This window comes from Bufo gargarizans, chromosome 3, assembly GCF_014858855.1.
Source record: "Bufo gargarizans isolate SCDJY-AF-19 chromosome 3, ASM1485885v1, whole genome shotgun sequence".
Classification (NCBI taxonomy): domain Eukaryota; kingdom Metazoa; phylum Chordata; class Amphibia; order Anura; family Bufonidae; genus Bufo; species Bufo gargarizans.
The window spans coordinates 110,987,504-111,006,179 of NC_058082.1; the positions used below are offsets into that span (position 1 = coordinate 110,987,504).

At 43.1% G+C, this 18,676-nt stretch overlaps 1 protein-coding gene across 2 annotated transcripts in view; it reads right to left on the reverse strand.

Annotated features, from left to right (window-relative positions):
• Positions 1–18,676, reverse strand: part of ARHGEF25 (Rho guanine nucleotide exchange factor 25) — a 314,827-nt gene that overhangs the window by 226,649 nt on the left and 69,502 nt on the right. The window lies entirely within an intron of this gene.

The window sequence follows — 18,676 nt, forward strand, 5'->3', positions numbered from 1 at the left end:
AACTTTTTACATTTCCCATTAGCATAGCCATATGAGGGATTATTTTTTTGCAGGACATGCATTTTTTAATAGCACCATAATTTACCATGTATTGCATTGGAAAACGGGAAATAAAATTCTTTGAGTGGTAAAATTAAGAAGAAAAAAAAAAAAGAATTCAAGGTTTTTGGGGGTTTTGATATTACGGCATCTACTGTACACAAAAAATGCCTTGATGTCCTTATTCTGCAGGTCAATACGATTACGGCGATACCAAATTTGAATCATTATTTTGTTTTACTACTAAGCCTTGCTGGCGTAGATTTAGATAATTTTCTACACCAAATACTGGCGTAGAAAATTATAAATGAGACTGGCCTGCCGGTCCACCCTCTTCCCCGCTCACACCACGCTCCCTTTTTAAGAACTGGTGACGTGGAAGGGGAAGAAGTCGCAGATTTTGCTGCAAATCACCTTTGCAACAAAATCTGCGCTAATATACGCCAACAAGTGGCGTATATTTGGTCAAATGACCCCCTTTGTTCCTTCAGGCTCCAGAAATATAATTGCACCCATTCATTTTTATAAGCATGTGCACACTAAGGGCTGTTTCACACGAGCTGATGCTGTGCGTGGCATCCGCTCCGTGAAAGAGTGCCAAGACCGATGCAGACTGCAGAGGCACGGAGCATTAACATGACTGATAATGCTCCGTGCCTCTCGGTGATCTCTTTACTACGAAATTACAGTTGTCACCGTGATTTCGTAGTAAAGAGATCACAGAGAGGCACGGAGCATTATCAGTCATGTTAATGCTCCGTGCCTCTGCAGTCTACATCGGGTCTTGGCTGTCATTCACGGAGCGGATGCCACGCACGGCATCCGCTCGTGTGAAACAGCCCTAATAGTGGAGTGGACTTCCAGTGCTAGAAAAGGATTAATCTTGGCTCTTCCGAAATAAGTCAATGGTAAAACGGGTTGTTTAACTTTTTTTTTATGTTTCCCAGCAATTTTTATAAAATAATAAAATAATGTAAACTCAATATCTCATCCCGCAGCTTCCAGCACCATGCCCATCGGGGTGGATAAAAACGGTAGCACAAGGTCTGAGTATACATATATGTATTTTTGATGGTTGCTGGCTTTGGGGAAATTTTTTAATAAATCGGGCAGTCCCTTTAAAGGAGAAGAGAATAAATGTATTAAATTGTGAAAACTATTTTTATAATCTTGTTGAAGTAAGCCTGATTTCTGCTAATGTGCAATGTTGTCATGAGGTCAAGTACATCTTTGCCACCCCCTCCCCCCATATATGTACACATAATAAACCATTGAGAAGTACACATTGCTGCACTTTAACCCCTTCTACCCCGGGCCAATTTTCAACTTCCTGCCCAGGCCATTTTTTGCAAATCAGACATGTTTCACTTTATGTGGCAATAACTTTTGAATGCTTTTACTTATCCAAACCATTATGAGATTGTACTTCATGACGGTGGTAAATTTGAAGTCAATATATTTCATCCTTTTTTCATAATAAAAATCCCAATTTTACCAACAATTTGGAAAAAATCTACATTTTTCTAAATTTACATTTCTCTACAGTTAAGACAGATAGCAATGCCTCATAAAATAGTTATCAGTCATCAGGGGCGTAGCTAACGGCTCATGGGCCCTGGTGCAAGAGTTCAGCTTGGGCCCCCCTTCCCTCAGTGCGTTGTGTGTCTTCTAATGCAGCACAAGGGTCTTTGGGCCCCCTCAGGCTCCTGGGCCCGGTAGCGACTGCTACCTCTGCACCCCCTATAGCTACGCCCATGTCAGTCATAATTCCCCATATGACTACTTTATGTTGGCATCATTTTGAAAATATCATCTTATTTTTTTTTACGATGTTAGAAGACTAAGAATTTTAGAAGCAATTTTTCAAATTTTCAAGAAAATTTCCAAAATCATTTGCTAAAGCAACAATTGAGCTATTCTCCCCCTGCTCCCCGGGAACCGAGTCTCTCCTGATCTTTGCACAGCCGCCGCTGTATCTCCCCTAGGCAGCGACGGGGATGAGCCTCCCTAGCTCCTATAATGACCCCCCCAATGACCTAGCCACCTATATGAGGTGCCTGGGCATTGGGGGGTCATTATAGGAGTTGGATAACCCCTTTAAGGCTAGGGCTACACTGGTCACACGACAGCTGTCCTGGCCAGGATTGCTGAGTAACAGTGATACCATATTAATTAATGGAATCACCGCAACAGTCGCAAGAAATCCAGCCGTGTTGCCATATAGCCCTAGACTAAAGGTACCAGTTGGGGGGTGTCTGTACACACTCTGAGGCTGGCAGCACTGGATTGGATAATGTCAGGCTGTGCAGGGACACTTCCTCCTTCCCACTAGTATTACACAGTTGGACCTTTATGCATAATCTTCAAGCAGGAATAATATAGACACTGATGCTCCAGAATTGTTATTACATGGAGAATGCAAGTAGTTACTAAGGCTACTTTCACACTTGCGGCAGAGTGATCTGGCAAGCAGTTCCGTCGCCGGAACTGCCTTCCGGATCCGGCAAAACGTATGCCAACTGATGGCATTAGTAAGACTGATCAGGATCCTGATCAGTCTTTAAAATGCCTGATCAGTCAGAAAAATGCATTGAAATGCCGGATCCGTCTTTCCGGTGTCATCCGGCAAAACGGATCCGGCATTTATTTTTTTCACCTTTTTTTCGGTCTGTGCATGCACAGACCGGAAGGACGGATCCGGCATTCCTGTATTTTGAATGCCGGATCCGGCACTAATACATTCCTATGGGAAAAAATGCCGGATCCGGCATTCAAGCAAGTCTTCAGTTTTTTGGGACGGAGATAAAACCGTAGCATGCTACGGTTTTATCTTTTGCCTGATCAGTCAAAACGACTGAACTGAAGACTCCATGCTCTCCATTCAGAATGCATGGGAATATACCTGATCAGTTCTTTTCCGGTATAGAGCCCCTGTGACGGAACTCTATGCCGGAAAAGAAAAACGCTTTGAAAGTACCCTAAAAAAATACACGTTAGGAGAGGTGACGGGTCCGCTTTAAGACTCCATAACAACTGTGCATCTAGGACAGGCCATTACTGGAATCCCTCTTCGGGCTCTGGGTCTGTAACTTCAACTGATCATATCTCAGTATAGAAATAAGATATCACAAAACTATTTTCACATATTTTGTGTGCACTAAATGTTCCTTCCAATTGTAAAAGTGTTCATACAGTGTTCATACAGCCTAAAGTCCTGATTTTGTCAATGCAACCCCAGAAAACCAGACCACAAAAGATGTAGTGTTTTTTCACCCCAAAAATGGCAATTTGTTCCCCACCACCAATTCCCTCTCCGGTGGGGCGGGAATTGGTGGTCACTCTTGGGACCAGGGGTTAAATTTCCAGCTTTTGATCATGCAAATGTTGGTAAGTATGAGTGAATTGGACTGAATCAAAGTGCGGCTCAAACTGTCCCATTTTCTGAAGCTTGGTAAGTTAGGGACAGTCGGTATATTACAGTTCTAAATATTTCCCATTGAATTCACTGAAAAAAAATGGTCTTTTTTCATGATAAACTGAAAGAACCTTTTCCTGACATATCCTTCTGACATGAACATTACATAACAACGTTTGACTATATAATTTACTTTGATCTGCAACAGCAACAAATTGTATTTCATAAAAACTCATTATGCTGTGATTTTGCACTGTAAGTAATGGCATCTTTCACACCGGATGACGTGCTGATGATTGCTTCATGGAGTACATTGGACAATCCTGGGACAAAGTGTACTGAAGAAAATCTATTAATAAATAGAGTCTGCATCAGACCGAAAGTTAGTCCCAAATCAGGAATTCAAGTAAGTTGCCCGTAAGACTAGTTTTACACTAGCGTTATGAGTAGAGATGAGTGAATTTCATATTTTGAAATTCGTTCACGCTTCGGTTAGTGGTAAAAGCAGAATTGCGTTATGGATTCCGTTACCATTCTATGACGGAATGCATAACGGAATGGTTTAGAGGCATGCATACTATGATGCAAAACAGATCCGTCCCCTGCATAACGAAAACGGGATGGATCCGTTTTGCAGCCCATAGACTTCTATTATGACGGAATGAATAACGGAATGCCTCTAAAGTCATTCCGTTATGCATTCCATCATAGAATTGTGTTATGGTCAGTGGTAACGAAATCCATAATGCAATTCTGCTTTTACCACCAAACGAAGCGTGAACGAATTTCATAACATGAAATTCGCTCATCTCTAGTTATGAGTTCTCTGCTGGAACAGCCTGCCGGAGTTCTCTTGGTCCTGCATTTTCGGATGTTACCGCAATGTCCACTGGCCCTATTGACTATAATGCAGTACGACGGAGAGCCGGCCACTACCCGGCAAACAGGCTAGGATTCGGCTGCACAAAAAAAACAGTTTTGTCCGTCCGGATCCTGGCATATTTGCCAGGTAGAGGCCGGCTTCCTGTCTGACCTCATTATAGTCAATGGGGGAGGCAATGGGGCATTGCATTAACATCCAGCAATGCCAGATCCAGAGAGCTCAGCCTGAGAGAACTCGTAACTAGAGATGAGAGAAGTTTTCAAAAATTCGATTCAGACGTTTCGCCAAATTTTTCAAGAAATTCACTTTGTCATGAAGTGCATTAAATCAGATATATCCCGGCCTGCAGGGAGAGTGTATCTTGGTTTATATCACTGTGCATTTAAGCAACATGCATAGCTAGCCCTTTCTGGTAATGAAACTGAAGTTACTGTGACAGGTAGGTGACACCTCAATAACAGTAGAATTACACAGTTTAATTGCCACAATTAAGGCGTAATACAATTGCTTATCTATTAAACAAGGTGGACACCCAAATAACTGTAGAACTAGACAGCTTATTCACCCCAATTTGAGAATCAAGGCCTAATAGATTTGCTTATATATTAAACAAGGGCAACACTATTCAATTAGATAGCTCTGTGCCCTACAGAAGGATTGATGAAAACTGCGCTGTCTCCTATGGATCCCTTCAGCTTCACATTACAGTCCCTGCAGTCTCCCTATGCTCTCCCTACAGTGTGCAAAAACTCTTTCCCACGATTACCCTACACTGTCCCTACCCTCTCCCTATCCAATATTTTAGAAAAAAATGCTTCGTTACCGCGAAGTGTGAGGAAATTCAGATTCGTTGCAAATCAAATTTTTCCTAAACTTCAGATTGAATTCCATTTCGAATGCTTTGATTCGCCCAACACTAATCATAACGTTAGTGTGAAACAAGTCTAAGACTTGAGCCACCCATTTAAGATATTGAAACTTTTCTGACACTAATAAGATTCCACAGTTTATGCAGATTATTTCACTAACTGTATTCATGCTCAGCTTTTATGGAAAGGTGCACTATGACAAGTGACACTTCTGGTGCTGAGACTTTAGGATACAATATTCTTGGCTGGTGCTGCAAAAGAAACAGCAAAACCAAAATGCTCCAGAACTGTTTTGCAAACTGCAGTAAAAAATGGAATGCATGGCATTTTTGGAATGCATGGGCATTGGAAAGGCAGAATGGCATCCGGTTGAACTCAGAGTCCCATAGGTAGGATGAAGGCCATCTTTGCTTTGTCCCTCTTGGCCACCAGTACCTGCCAATACCCACTGGCCAGGTCAAGAGTCAAGAAGAACTTTGCATGACTCAGGGCGGTTAATGACTCCTCAATTCATGGAAGGGGGTAGGCATCCCGGACGGTCTGGGAATTCAGCTTCCAATAATCCACACTGGTACATTTTAGGCGGGATTTACCGGTAACGTTCCCCGATTGGTGCAGCATCACCGGTGGGGATTTCGTGCTCGATGGCGGAAGCACACCCAAAGTCCACATCATGTCTTGAGAGTGCCTCCTGAAATTCCCAAAGGGTATCTTCCAGCAACTTCTGTTATCCTGGAGTCAGGGTCTTGCAGTCCACCCCCATCTGGGCCATGATCACTCGACCGCTCCACTCCGCTGTTGGAGTCTCCCTTTGGTGGACCATTACAGTGTAGGTCCAGGCTGATCTCCTATCCTGCTGTAGCGTGAAGCCCTTTGGTCGAAGGATGTCCCCTTCGGACACATAAACTTTGGCCAGCAAGGTATTCCCATGAACGATTAACTCGCAGTCTTCAACATTGAGACAGAGTACGGGCACACATCCATCCTTCACAATAGCAAGGGCCCGGGCTACCAGTGGGCAAGTCTGCGTTTCCTCTTGGTGAGCGGGCTCAATTAAGACCTCCAGTCCATTCAGTTGTGGTCCAGCCACAACTGGCAGCGTAAATATTTGTTCTCGTCGAGGTGGGATCTTTACCGTGGTCCTCCAAGACACCTTCGCGTGTCCAATGGGCCAACCGGACATGTTCTTTTGCATACTACAGCTTCTCACCAACTGCTGTAAAACCTTATGGGTAGGCCGATGTGTGGTGGCCCACTGCCAATACTTCGGCCCTTCTTTGGCATAGAGGTGATGGTCTAGGTCAGTGATGGCTAACCTTGGCACTCCAGCTGTGGTGAAACTACGACTCCCAGCATGCTCCATTTATTTCTACAGAGTTCTGAGAGCAGCCAAGCAAGGGGGGCATCTTGGGAGTTGTAGTTTTACCACAGCTGGAGTGCCAAGGTTAGCCATCACTGGTCTAGGTCTTTCAGCACATTCATACCTAGTGTCACTTCCATTCCTTTCTGGGATGAATGGTCCACTAGCACGACCCCCTTCTTGCCGATGTCTTGCCCAAACAGTCGGACCCGCATCCAGACTATGCCTCGGACGTCCATCTCTCTGTTGTTGGCAGCCGTCAGCCTGATGACGCTCCAGTCTCCATCATATGTCCATTTCGAAGAACTCAAGAGGCATAAGGGTGTACTCCGATCCTGTATTAACTAGGCAGGGTACCTTATGTCCTTCCAACTTGGCTTCCATATTGGGGCTGCTGGCATACAGGTTGTGTTCCTCACGCATAGGGCTTAGCTTCTGGTGTACCGCCGCAGGACGCCCAGCTACTCCGGCGGTCGGAAGTTTAACTTTGGGGTGGACTTTATCTGTTCTGGGCACTCTCTGGCCATATGGCCATACTGTCGACAAGCCCAACAGAGGGGTCCCCTTTTGACGTTCCCCCGCGCCTGAGTTATCCTGGGTGGAGAGGAGCGGGGTGCTGGGGTCATTTCCAGAGGCCGGGGAGATTCTGCCTTCATCTGGGACACTTCCACACGAAGCTCTCTCAATTCTGTCCGCAGGGCCTGGACCACATCCTTTAAGGACTCTGAGTCTGACCCGGACCGGTTCCCTGTAGCATGGGTGCTACTAACTGCTCTCGCCACCACAGGCATGTGCTCTTCCTCTCTCTCTACGGTGGCTATATAGATGGTGTAGAATGTCATGTCGGCCATCGTCCGGGTCATCTCTTGCAATCTGTCCTGTAATTATGCCCCGCGCGATCGCATTTGCGGGGTGCCGATGGGAGACAGAGGGAGTCCGCTCCTTCTGTCAGCGCTTCACATGCGGCGGGCGCCATTGCCTGCGGCATGTAAAGTGTTAAATAGCCTGGATTGGCACTCCTGCCGGTCCGGGCTGTTAAAGCAGGGCCGCCGCTCTCATTTGAGAGCCGGGCCCCTGCTCCCCGCTGCACGGGGGACCCGTGCTGCGCTTAGACTGGGCCGCCATAAAACAGTGGCGGCCCAGCCTAAGGCGTATGGGTGGTCACAAAGGGGTTAAACACTTTTATTAACCCCTTCACGGTCTACAGTATAATAGTACGTTTCATTAGGAAGGTAGTTAAGACTCAGTGTTGTACTATAACAGAGCACTGATGGTGCAGGTTCATGGGCTGTGCCTCTGTGCAGGATCAGAGATACGGTAACTCCAATTTCAGTCATTTAACATCTCAGATGCTTCAGTCAATGTTGACTACAGCATCTAAGATATTAGAGATATAAGGAGGGAGCTCTTTCTCTCACTCGATTACAATTGTGGGATTGGGATGCTTAGGGGTTGCCAGGGCAATGCAGGTGAACAGAGTATTGCAGGTTTAAGTACTGTACTTAAAAAAGTTTTTTTTAAGTATTTAAGGAAAAAAAATGTAAAAAATGAATAAATAAAATAATTACCCTTTTGCTTTATTTATGTAACAATATAAAAATAAAAAAAATGCATAATTGGTACAGCTGCATCCATTATGACCCATGATCACAATATTTGTTTGGTATGGTGAACATTATAAAAAATAATAATAAAAAGATTTTTTATTTGTTCATTCTACCTCCAAAAAACATGCTAAAAAGTGATCAAAAAGTCATATTGAAAAGAGGAAAAAAAACAAACAAAACAGGATCCTGTAAAAAAAACTGATCCTGTTACATATGTTGTCATCCGTTTGAGCCATTTCCGTCTGAGATCCGTTTTTTTAGACCGGGAAAAAGTTGTGCATGCAGGACTTTTTTCTGTAAAAAAAAATGGATCTGAGACGGAAATGGCTCAAACGGATGACAACAGATGCAACAGGATCCGTTTTTTTAAAGGATCTTGTTTTTTTCTTCTCTCTCTCTCTCTTCTTCTGATGGATCAGAACAGAAAGCTAAATAGTGATAAGAACTCATCCTAACTTGTCCCGCAAAATGTAAACCCTCGCACAGCTATGATGATGATAAGAATGTTATGAATTTTTGAATGCAGTGACACAAAAATTACGTATTAGTAATCATAATGAAATTATTATGATTTTTAAAAACCTACATAAAAATCTATGTCAATTTGATATTGGTGTAACTATACTGAATAAAGTTATGCCATTTATACAGTGAATGCCATAAAAACAAAACCACAAAACAAATGCAGAATTCATACCATCACGCCACAGAAATGTGTAAAAATTATGCACTACATTAGATGTATCCCAAAATAGTGTCATTAAAAATACAACTTAGCCTTTCAAAAACAAGCCCTCAGCCAACTATGTTGATGACAAAATGTAAAAAATGTATAGCTTTGAAAATGCAGAGATTGCAGTGTCCTGAAATATACTGCAAAGCATTGAAAGTGTTAATATGTGCATGTACTACAAATCCCATAAGACTGTGTAGGGAGCAGGAGGTCCCATGAGGCTAGTCAGGGCTGGCCCCTCCCTTCCTCTCTAGGAGGAATATTCTGAAGCTAATGGCTGACTGCTGAGGAGTGAACACCTTAGAGCAGTGTTTCCCAACCAGTGTGCCTCCAGCTGTTGCAAAACTACAACTCCCAGCATGCCCGCACAACCAAAGGCTGTCCAGGCATGCTGGGAGTTGTAGTTTTGCAACAGCTGGAGGCACACTGGTTGGGAAACACTGCCTTAGAGCAGCAAGGAGCAGCTCCTGTAGGGAGATTCTATTCCTATCCAGCCCACAAGCAACTTATGTGCCGGCCCTTAAGAAGAGAAAAGATCTACAGGAGGTTTAGCCAACATAAAAGGATTGCGGACTTTGGCAAAGAAGGTGATCGCCGGTAATCTGGCTACAGCCTCCTCTGCATGTGGTGGAAACACTGTAAGCTACACGCTGCCCACCATAACCAAAGGACAGGAGGGCCCCTTGTTCAGAGACTGTATTCCTCTGAGGATACTGTGGATATCATATACTTATATCTCTGACGATAGAGAAAATAGAGAAAATGCATTCTTTTAGGCTGGGAAAAGGAGAGATTGACTAGTCTGATTGAGTAAGAAGCTAGCCTCCATATACAACCTTTAGGAACTACTTGAATCGACTGTAAATAGTGGATTTGTTATACATACACCGGTCTCATCATTATACCACGCTACATTTGTACCGCAAGGTACCGGCATTACGACCACAGGGACCCTGCCTTGCACCATAAAACATCAACATCAAGGCTACCTCGACTGCCATTAGGCAGTAGAACCACAAAACCAGAGCATGCCCCGAAGGAAAGAACCGGTGCACCCTTTCTGTCCCTGCACATTAGCCTAGGGAGCTTCAGGAAACCCAGAGTACAACTAATACACCCATTTGGCCCCCCACAATCACTTGCGCCTCTGCAGCCCGGTAGCTGCCAGAATGAAAAAAAATCACCAGTTCCAAAATAGGCTGCATCCTAAGGATACGACCACACTGCACAGTCAAGAGCCATTTGGGGCACGACCACACTGCAGTCAAGTACTGGGTGGCCAATTAGGCCGCAGCTGCTTCTTATGTAACTAATGAAGACCACACTTTACAGGCTGTCTGCATTGTTAATGGCCATGCAGCATCTTTAATACCGCAGCCACTAGTACAACAAGTCAGTCTTCTCCTTACCAGCACCATCAGGAGTTTTCATGGAGCATGAGAGGAGCGAGCATGCTCTTACTCCATACAACTGTAGGAATTTTTCACTTTTTGACATTATTCATGGGATAGCCCCTTCAAAGGGTTAAACTTACGGGTAACTGCATCAAATATTGTTGAAATTAACGGGCTTCTCCGGGAACACCACCATTCTTGTACATGCCCTGTGTGCGGTAATGCGGCACAACCCTATTCACTTGAATGAGGCTGAGCTGCAATACCAGACACAGCCTATGGACAAGAGTGGTGCTGCTTATGAAAAAAATGTGCTCCTGTTTTTCCAATTAAGATGAAATCAATTAAGGCAGACAGTTCATCAGTACACCATTTCAGCTTTACATTACGTGCATCAATTAGAATTTTCTTTTTATTCAAGTTATTGCTCTGTAATTAGATAAAGCGCATTTGGTCTAATTTATTATTAGGTAGAGAAAGCGCCAGATGTCTTCAATGAAGGATAAACTGCACATACAGAACAGATAACAAGAAGGCAGAGACATAAAAAATAGCAATATGTAATTTGCGTTACATATGAGTGTTTGAAAATCAACTCAATGGCTCATTTACATACATATATTTTATGTGTTTATTCCCAAAGTTTCCTTTCATAGGAGGAAGAGGTGGAGGGGTATATAGTCATGTGTATGTTTAAGGTGGAGGGGTATATAGTCACATGTATGTTTAAGGTGGAGGAGTATATAGTCACATGTATGTTTAGGGTGGAGGAGTATATAGTCATGTGAATGTTTAAGGTGGAGGAGTATATAGTCATGTGTATGTTTAAGGTGGAGGAGTATATAGTCACATGTATGTTTAAGGTGGCGGAGTATATAATCATGTGTATGTTTAAGGTGGAGGGGTATATAGTCATGTGTATGTTTAAGGTGGAGGAGTATATAGTCATGTGTATGTTTAAGGTGGAGGAGTATATAGTCACATGTATGTTTAAGGTGGAGGAGTATATAGTCATGTGTATGTTTAAGGTGGAGGAGTATATAGTCATGTGTATGTTTAAGGTGGAGGAGTATATAGTTATGTGTATGTTTAAGGTGGAGGAGTATATAGTCATGTGTATGTTTAAGGTGGAGGAGTATATAGTCATGTGTATGTTTAAGGTGGAGGAGTATATAGTCACATGTATGTTTAAGGTGGAGGAGTATATAGTCACATGTAGGTTTAAGGTGGAGGAGTATATAGTCACATGTATGTTTAAGGTGGAGGAGTATATAATCATGTGTATGTTTAAGGTGGAGGGGTATATAGTCATGTGTATGTTTAAGGTGGAGGAGTATATAGTCATGTGTATGTTTAAGGTGGAGGAGTATATAGTCATGTGTATGTTTAAGGTGGAGGGGTATATAGTCACATGTATGTTTAAGGTGAAGGAGTATATAGTCACGTGTATGTTTAAGGTGGAGGAGTATATAGTCACATGTATGTTTAAGGTGGAGGAGTATATAGTCACGTGTATGTTTAAGGTGGAGGAGTATATAGTCCCGTGTATGTTTAAGGTGGAGGAGTATATAGTCACGTGTATGTTTAAGGTGGAGGAGTATATAATCATGTGTATGTTTAAGGTGGAGGAGTATATAGTCATGTGTATGTTTAAGGTGGAGGAGTATATAGTCATGTGTATGTTTAAGGTGGAGGGGTATATAGTCATGTGTATGTTTAAGGTGAAGGAGTATATAGTCATGTGTATGTTTAAGGTGGAGGAGTATATAGTCATGTGTATGTTTAAGGTGGAGGAGTATATAGTCATGTGTATGTTTAAGGTGAAGGAGTATATAGTCACGTGCATGATTAAGGTGGAGGAGTATATAGTCACATGTATGTTTAAGGTGGAGGAGTATATAGTCACATGTATGTTTAAGGTGGAGGAGTATATAGTCACATGTATGTTTAAGGTGGAGGAGTATATAGTCATGTGTATGTTTAAGGTGGAGGAGTATATAGTCATGTGTATGTTTAAGGTGGAGGAGTATATAGTCACATGTATGTTTAAGGTGGAGGAGTATATAGTCATGTTCATGTTTAAGGTGGAGGAATATATAGTCATGTGTATGTTTAAGGTAGAGGAGTATATAGTTATGTGTATGTTTAAGGTGGAGGAGTATATAGTCATGTGTATGTTTAAGGTGGAGGAGTATATAGTCATGTGTATGTTTAAGGTGGAGGAGTATATAGTCACGTGTATGTTTAAGGTGGAGGAGTATTTAGTCATGTGTATGTTTAAGGTGGAGGAGTATATAGTCACATGTATGTTTAAGGTGAAGGAGTATATAGTCACGTGTATGTTTAAGGTGAAGGAGTATATAGTCACATGTATGTTTAAGGTGGAGGAGTATATAGTCATGTGTATGTTTAAAGTGAAGGAGTATATAGTCATGTGTATGTTTAAGGTGGAGGAGTATATAGTCATGTGTATGTTTAAGGTGAAGGAGTATATAGTCATGTGTATGTTTAAGGTGGAGGAGTATATAGTCATGTGTATGTTTAAGGTGGAGGAGTATATAGTCATGCTTATGTTTAAGGTGGAGGAGTATATAGTCATGTGTATGTTTAAGGTGGAGGAGTATATAGTCATGTGTATGTTTAAGGTGAAGGAGTATATAGTCATGTGTATGTTTAAGGTGGAGGAGTATATAGTCACATGTATGTTTAAGGTGGAGGAGTATATAATCATGGGTATGTTTAAGGTGGAGGGGTATATAGTCATGTGTATGTTTAAGGTGTAGGGGTATATAGTCACGTGTATGTTTAAGGTAGAGGAGTATATAGTCACAAGTATATTTAAACAGGCAGTATGTAATACAACTAGCAGTGTGTACACATGTAACATCCAAGCCTATGTAGATTAATTTATACCAAAAAGTTGTCTATCGCCTGGATATCTTGGAATACCACAACGTCAACTGATGATTAGGGAATGTATCATGTATGTACATTAAAACTAATACTGATAAATGTTCTTTCTGTTTTTATTTTCTGATTGTAGAATGCATGCTGAACCGCTAGGTAGCGCGCCCCGCTGGGTTTCAATAACCCGACGGTGGAGCGATCATCAGTTCAGTTGAGCGGCACCACAAGCGAAAGTCATCCCCTGGGCAACAAGCAGAGAGAGTGAGAGTCATCCCCTGGGAGGAGCATTAACCCCTGGAATTGCTAAGTACCATTAACTCTTTCCCTGGTACAACGAGCATCATTCCCTGACATTAAACGTTTCTCTAACCCTTTCCCTATACAACAAGCATAATTTCCTGCAATATAATTAACCGTTCGCCTGCCTCACCATAGACACTAACCCTTTCTTGCCTAATTCACCATAGACCCTGCATTCAGCCCAGCATCAGGATTAACATTTTCCCTGCCTAAGGTTAATACATCACATTCTACTTTAAAGAACTAGCTGGTTATCCCTTTTCTACAATAGTGACAGTTAGTGCTAGGTGGGTGTGTGTGTGTGTGTTAGGTAATTTTACATTGGGAGAGAGTAGAGATATTTAGAAGGTGTAAGTGTCATAGAGTTGTATTAGATGTGTTGTTAATTGTATATATATACACTCACCTAAAGAATTATTAGGAACACCTGTTCTATTTCTCATTAATGCGATTATCTAGTCAACCAATCACATGGCAGTTGCTTCAATGCATGTAGGGTTGTGGTCCTGGTCAAGACAATCTCCTGAACTCCAAACTGAATGTCAGAATGGGAAAGAAAGGTGGTCTACAACATCAGAAGACCCCACCAGGTACCACTCATCTCCACTACAAATAGATAAAAGAGGCTACAATTTGCACAAGCTCACCAAAATTGGACTGTTGAAGACTGGAAAAATGTTGCCTGGTCTGATGAGTCTCGATTTCTGTTGAGACATTTAAATGGTAGAGTCCGAATTTGGCATAAACAGAATGAGAACATGTATCCATCATGCCTTGTTACCACTGTGCAGGCTGGTGGTGGTGGTGTAATGGTGTGGGGGATGTTTTCTGGGCACACTTTAGGCCCCTTAGGGCCAATTGGCCATTGTTTAAATGCCACTGGCTACCTGAGCATTGTTTCTGACCATGTCCATCCCTTTATGACCACCATATACCCATCCTCTGATGGCTACTTCCAGCAGGATAATGCACCATGTCACAAAGCTCGAATCATTTCAATGAGGTGGAATGGTAGCTTTGTGCCCTGGATGTGCATCCCTCAAATCTCCATCAACTGCAAGATGCTATCCTATCAATATGGGCCAACATTTCTAAAGAATGCTATCAGCACCTTGTTGAATCAATGCCACGTAGAATTAAGGCAGTTCTGAAGGCAAAAGGGGGTCCAACACTGTATTAGTATGGTGTTCCTAATAATTCTTTAGGTGAGTGTATACACACACACACACACACACACACCCTGTTTCTCCCAAAAATAGTGCTACCCAGAAAATAAGCCCTAGCTTGATATTTCATGTTTTTTTGGAGTAGGCTTGAAATATAAGCCCTATTTCAAAAATAAGCCTTTGTTACAATTCATTAAAAACAGTGTTCAGGCAGCTATACATGTAAAAAATAGAATACAGCAGGACAGAAGACCCTTAGAAAGAAAGCAGAGACCCCCAAAAAGAATTGCACCCCACAACGATAAAGGTTAGCTAACGCTGGGTACCGGTTGTCACACTCACATCACTCCACACCCAAGCCCGCTAAGGCTGGCACACAGAGAGCAGGTACTGTTAGTGGCGCTAGTGGCTGCTTCCGGTCACCAGGAGGAGCTGCTGCAGTGGAACGCAGCTGGAACAAGAAGTGATGTGACAATGATGCGCCTTTGAAAGGAGTCAGGTGAGTGAGGAGGTCTGGTGAGCGAGTGTTCATGAATTCCAGTTAATGTAGACTGTTGTACACAGTACATGGAAATAGGATCTCAAGAAATTCATAATAGAATTTAAGGTTTGGAGAGTTATGCTGATATTCCAGAACGTAATGACATGATTATATTTGAATTTGGAAAAAATAAGACATCCTCTGAAAATAAGCCCTATGCCTTTTTTTTAGAGCAAAAAATTATATAAGACCCTGTCTTATTTTTGGAGAAACACGGTATATTTATATATATATATATATAAATATATGTATATATATATTCATCTATTTGATTTAATGTTTGTATGTGAGGTTAAAAGATATCGACAGTGTTCTCCATCACAGTGACCTCTACAGCATCCCGCCCTTTTAACAGTGACTTCCACAGTACCACGCTTCCTTAACAGTGACTTCACAGTACCCTGCTGCCTTAACAGTTACCTCCACAGCAGCTGCCCCTTTAATAGTGGCCTCCACAGTCCCCTGCCCCCTTAACAGTGACCTCCACAGTGCCCGCCCCTTTAACAGTGAGCTCCAAAGCGGCCACCCCTTTATTAGTCACCTCTACAGTACCCCGTCTCCTTAACAGTGATTTCCACAATAACCCGCCCCCTTAATAGTGACCTCCACCGAGCTCCATTCCTTTAAAATCTGATTTCCAGAACACTCCGTCTCATTAACGGTGACCTCTACAGCACCCTGCCATAACAGCCAACAGACAATGGCTCCTGTAGCTTGGCGGTTAGGTTACTAAGCGTATTTTTTGGCAAATAATTGGAAAGCCAGGGGTGAAAATTTACCCTCAAAACATTTTGTGATTGTAAATGCGACCGTGCGGATTCCTTTAGCGGACATACACACATACATACACTCAGCTTTATATATTACAAGCAGAAGGACCCGGCTTTGCACTGGTATATTTTATCAATTTAATTTAATGTTTGTGTGTGTCATTAAAAGATATCGACAGTATCCACTATAACAGTGACATCTACAGTACCCCGCCCCTTTAACAGTGACCTCCACAGCGGCCTGCCCCCTTAAAAGTAACATCCACAGCGCCCTCCCCTTTAACAGTGACCTCCACAGCAGCCGCCACTTTATTAGTGACCTCCACAGTACTCTCTCGTTAACAATGATTTCCACAATAACCCTCTCCCTTAACAGTGACCTCTACAGAGCTCCATTAAAATGTGACCTTCACAACACTCCGCCCCTTAACAGTGACCTCTACAGCACCCCGCCCCTTAACACTGACCTCTACACGGACGTCCCCTTAACTGTGACCTCCACCATTCCCTGCCCCCTTAATAGAGACCTCCACAGCGCCCGCCCCTTTAACAGTGACCTCCACAGCATCTCTCCCCCTTAACAGTGACTTCCACAGCCTCCCGTCCCTTTAACAGTGACCTCCACAGCGGCCGCCCCCTTATTAGTGACCTCCACAGAACCCCATCTCCTTAAAAGTGATTTCCACAACACCCTGTCCCCTTAACAGTGGCCTCTACAGCAATCAGCCACTTAACACTGACCTTGATAGCAGACCGTCACCTTAACTGTGACCTCCACAGCAGCCTGCCCTTAGGGTGGGCCTGGATGGACACCCCAGGGATGTCCTTTTGAACAGCTCACTCTCAGACAGCTGCAAGTGCTGTCTGAGCACGAGCTGCAGGGAAAAGTCACCGTCCCTCCCACCCCTGCAGTTAACAGATGTTTATTTTTTACCTTCATTTTTTCAATCCCCGTTGGCTGCGGATTGGGGGGGGGGGGGGAATGTGGCCTAAGCAGGTCGGGGGCGTGGCTTAACGGGACCTAGGGGCGTTTTTTTTAAGTCCATCTTTTGAGGTTGGCCTGAATGGCCACCCTACCTGTGACCTCCACAGCACTCCGCTCCTTTAACAGTGTCACCCACAGTGGCCTGCCCCTTCAAAGCTGACCTACAGCAGTAAAAAAAAAATGGCGGGGTTGTTATGGAAACCTGGTGTAAAACTGTGTGTATGTGGAGACTAAGGGCCTGCAAGCTTCTATTGGCTTATAAGGGTCATGTGACCAGGCTTCTATTGGCTAGTGCATTTTTTGAGAATATCTCAGGAATAGTACGTGCTAGAGAGCTGAGACCCGGTCTAAAACCTTCCCAGACACCTGATGTACCTGTGTGCCAAATTTCGTGATTGTAAATGCAATGGTACAAATTTCTTTAGTGGACATACATACACACATACACTCAGCTTTAATTAATTAGAGACTAGCTGAAGGACCTGGCTTCGCTCGGGTATATTTAATCCATTTAATTTATTGTTTGTGTGTGTCGTTAAAAGATATCACACTATCCACTATAACAATGACATCTACAGCACCCCGCCCCTTAACAGTGACCTCCACAGTGCCCCGTCCCTTAAAATTGGACCTCCACAGCAGCCCACCCCCTTAATTTTGACCTTTACAGCAGCCTTCCCCTTTAACAATGAGTTTCAAAGCACACCACCCCCTTGACAGTGACCTCCACAGGGGCCCGCCCCCTTAACAGTGGCTTTTACAGCAATCTTCCCCTTAACCTTAACCTCCATAGCGGACCATCACATTAACTGTGACCTCCACAGCAGCCTGCCCCTATGGTGGCCAGAGGTCCAGTTTTAGGCTGGACAGTCTGGCTTTCAGACTCCCTGTCCTCCATATGGCTCAGGGCCTGGATGGACACAAGGATGTCCTTTTGAACAGCTCACTCTTAGACAGCAGAACTGTGCTGTTTGAGTCTGAGCTCTGCAGCTGACAGAAGTTGATTTTTAACTTCATTTTTTCAATCCCTCTCGGCTAAGGAGTGGGAGGGGGGATGGCCTAACCAGATCCAGGGGACATGACTTAGCGGGACCTAAAAGTTTATTTTTACCTAAATTTTGCCAAATTTTGTGATTGTAAATGTGACGGTGCGGATTCCTTTAACGGACATGCATACTGTACATACACACACACACATACACTCAGCTTTCTTTATAATATATATATATATATATATATATATACACATACAGTCAGGTCCATAAATATTGGGACATCAACACAATTGTAACATTTTTGGCTCTATACACCACCACAATAGATTTGTAATAAAACACACAAGATGTGCTTTAACTGCATACTGTTAGCTTTACTTTGAGGGTATTTACATCCAAATCAGGTGAACGGTGTAGGAATTACAACAGTTTGCATATGTGCCTCCCACTTGTTAAGGAACCAAAAGTAATGGGACAATTGGCTTCTCGGCTGTTCCATGGCCAGGTTTGTGTTATTCCCTCATTATCCCAATTACAATGAGCAGATAAAAGGTCCAGAGCTCATTTCAAGTGTGCTATTTTTATTTGGAATCTGTTGCGGTCAACTCTCAAGATGAGATCCAAAGAGCTGTCACTATCAGTGAAGCAAGCCATCATTAGGCTGAAAAAACAAAACAAATCCATCAGAGAGATAGCAAAAACTTTAGGCGTA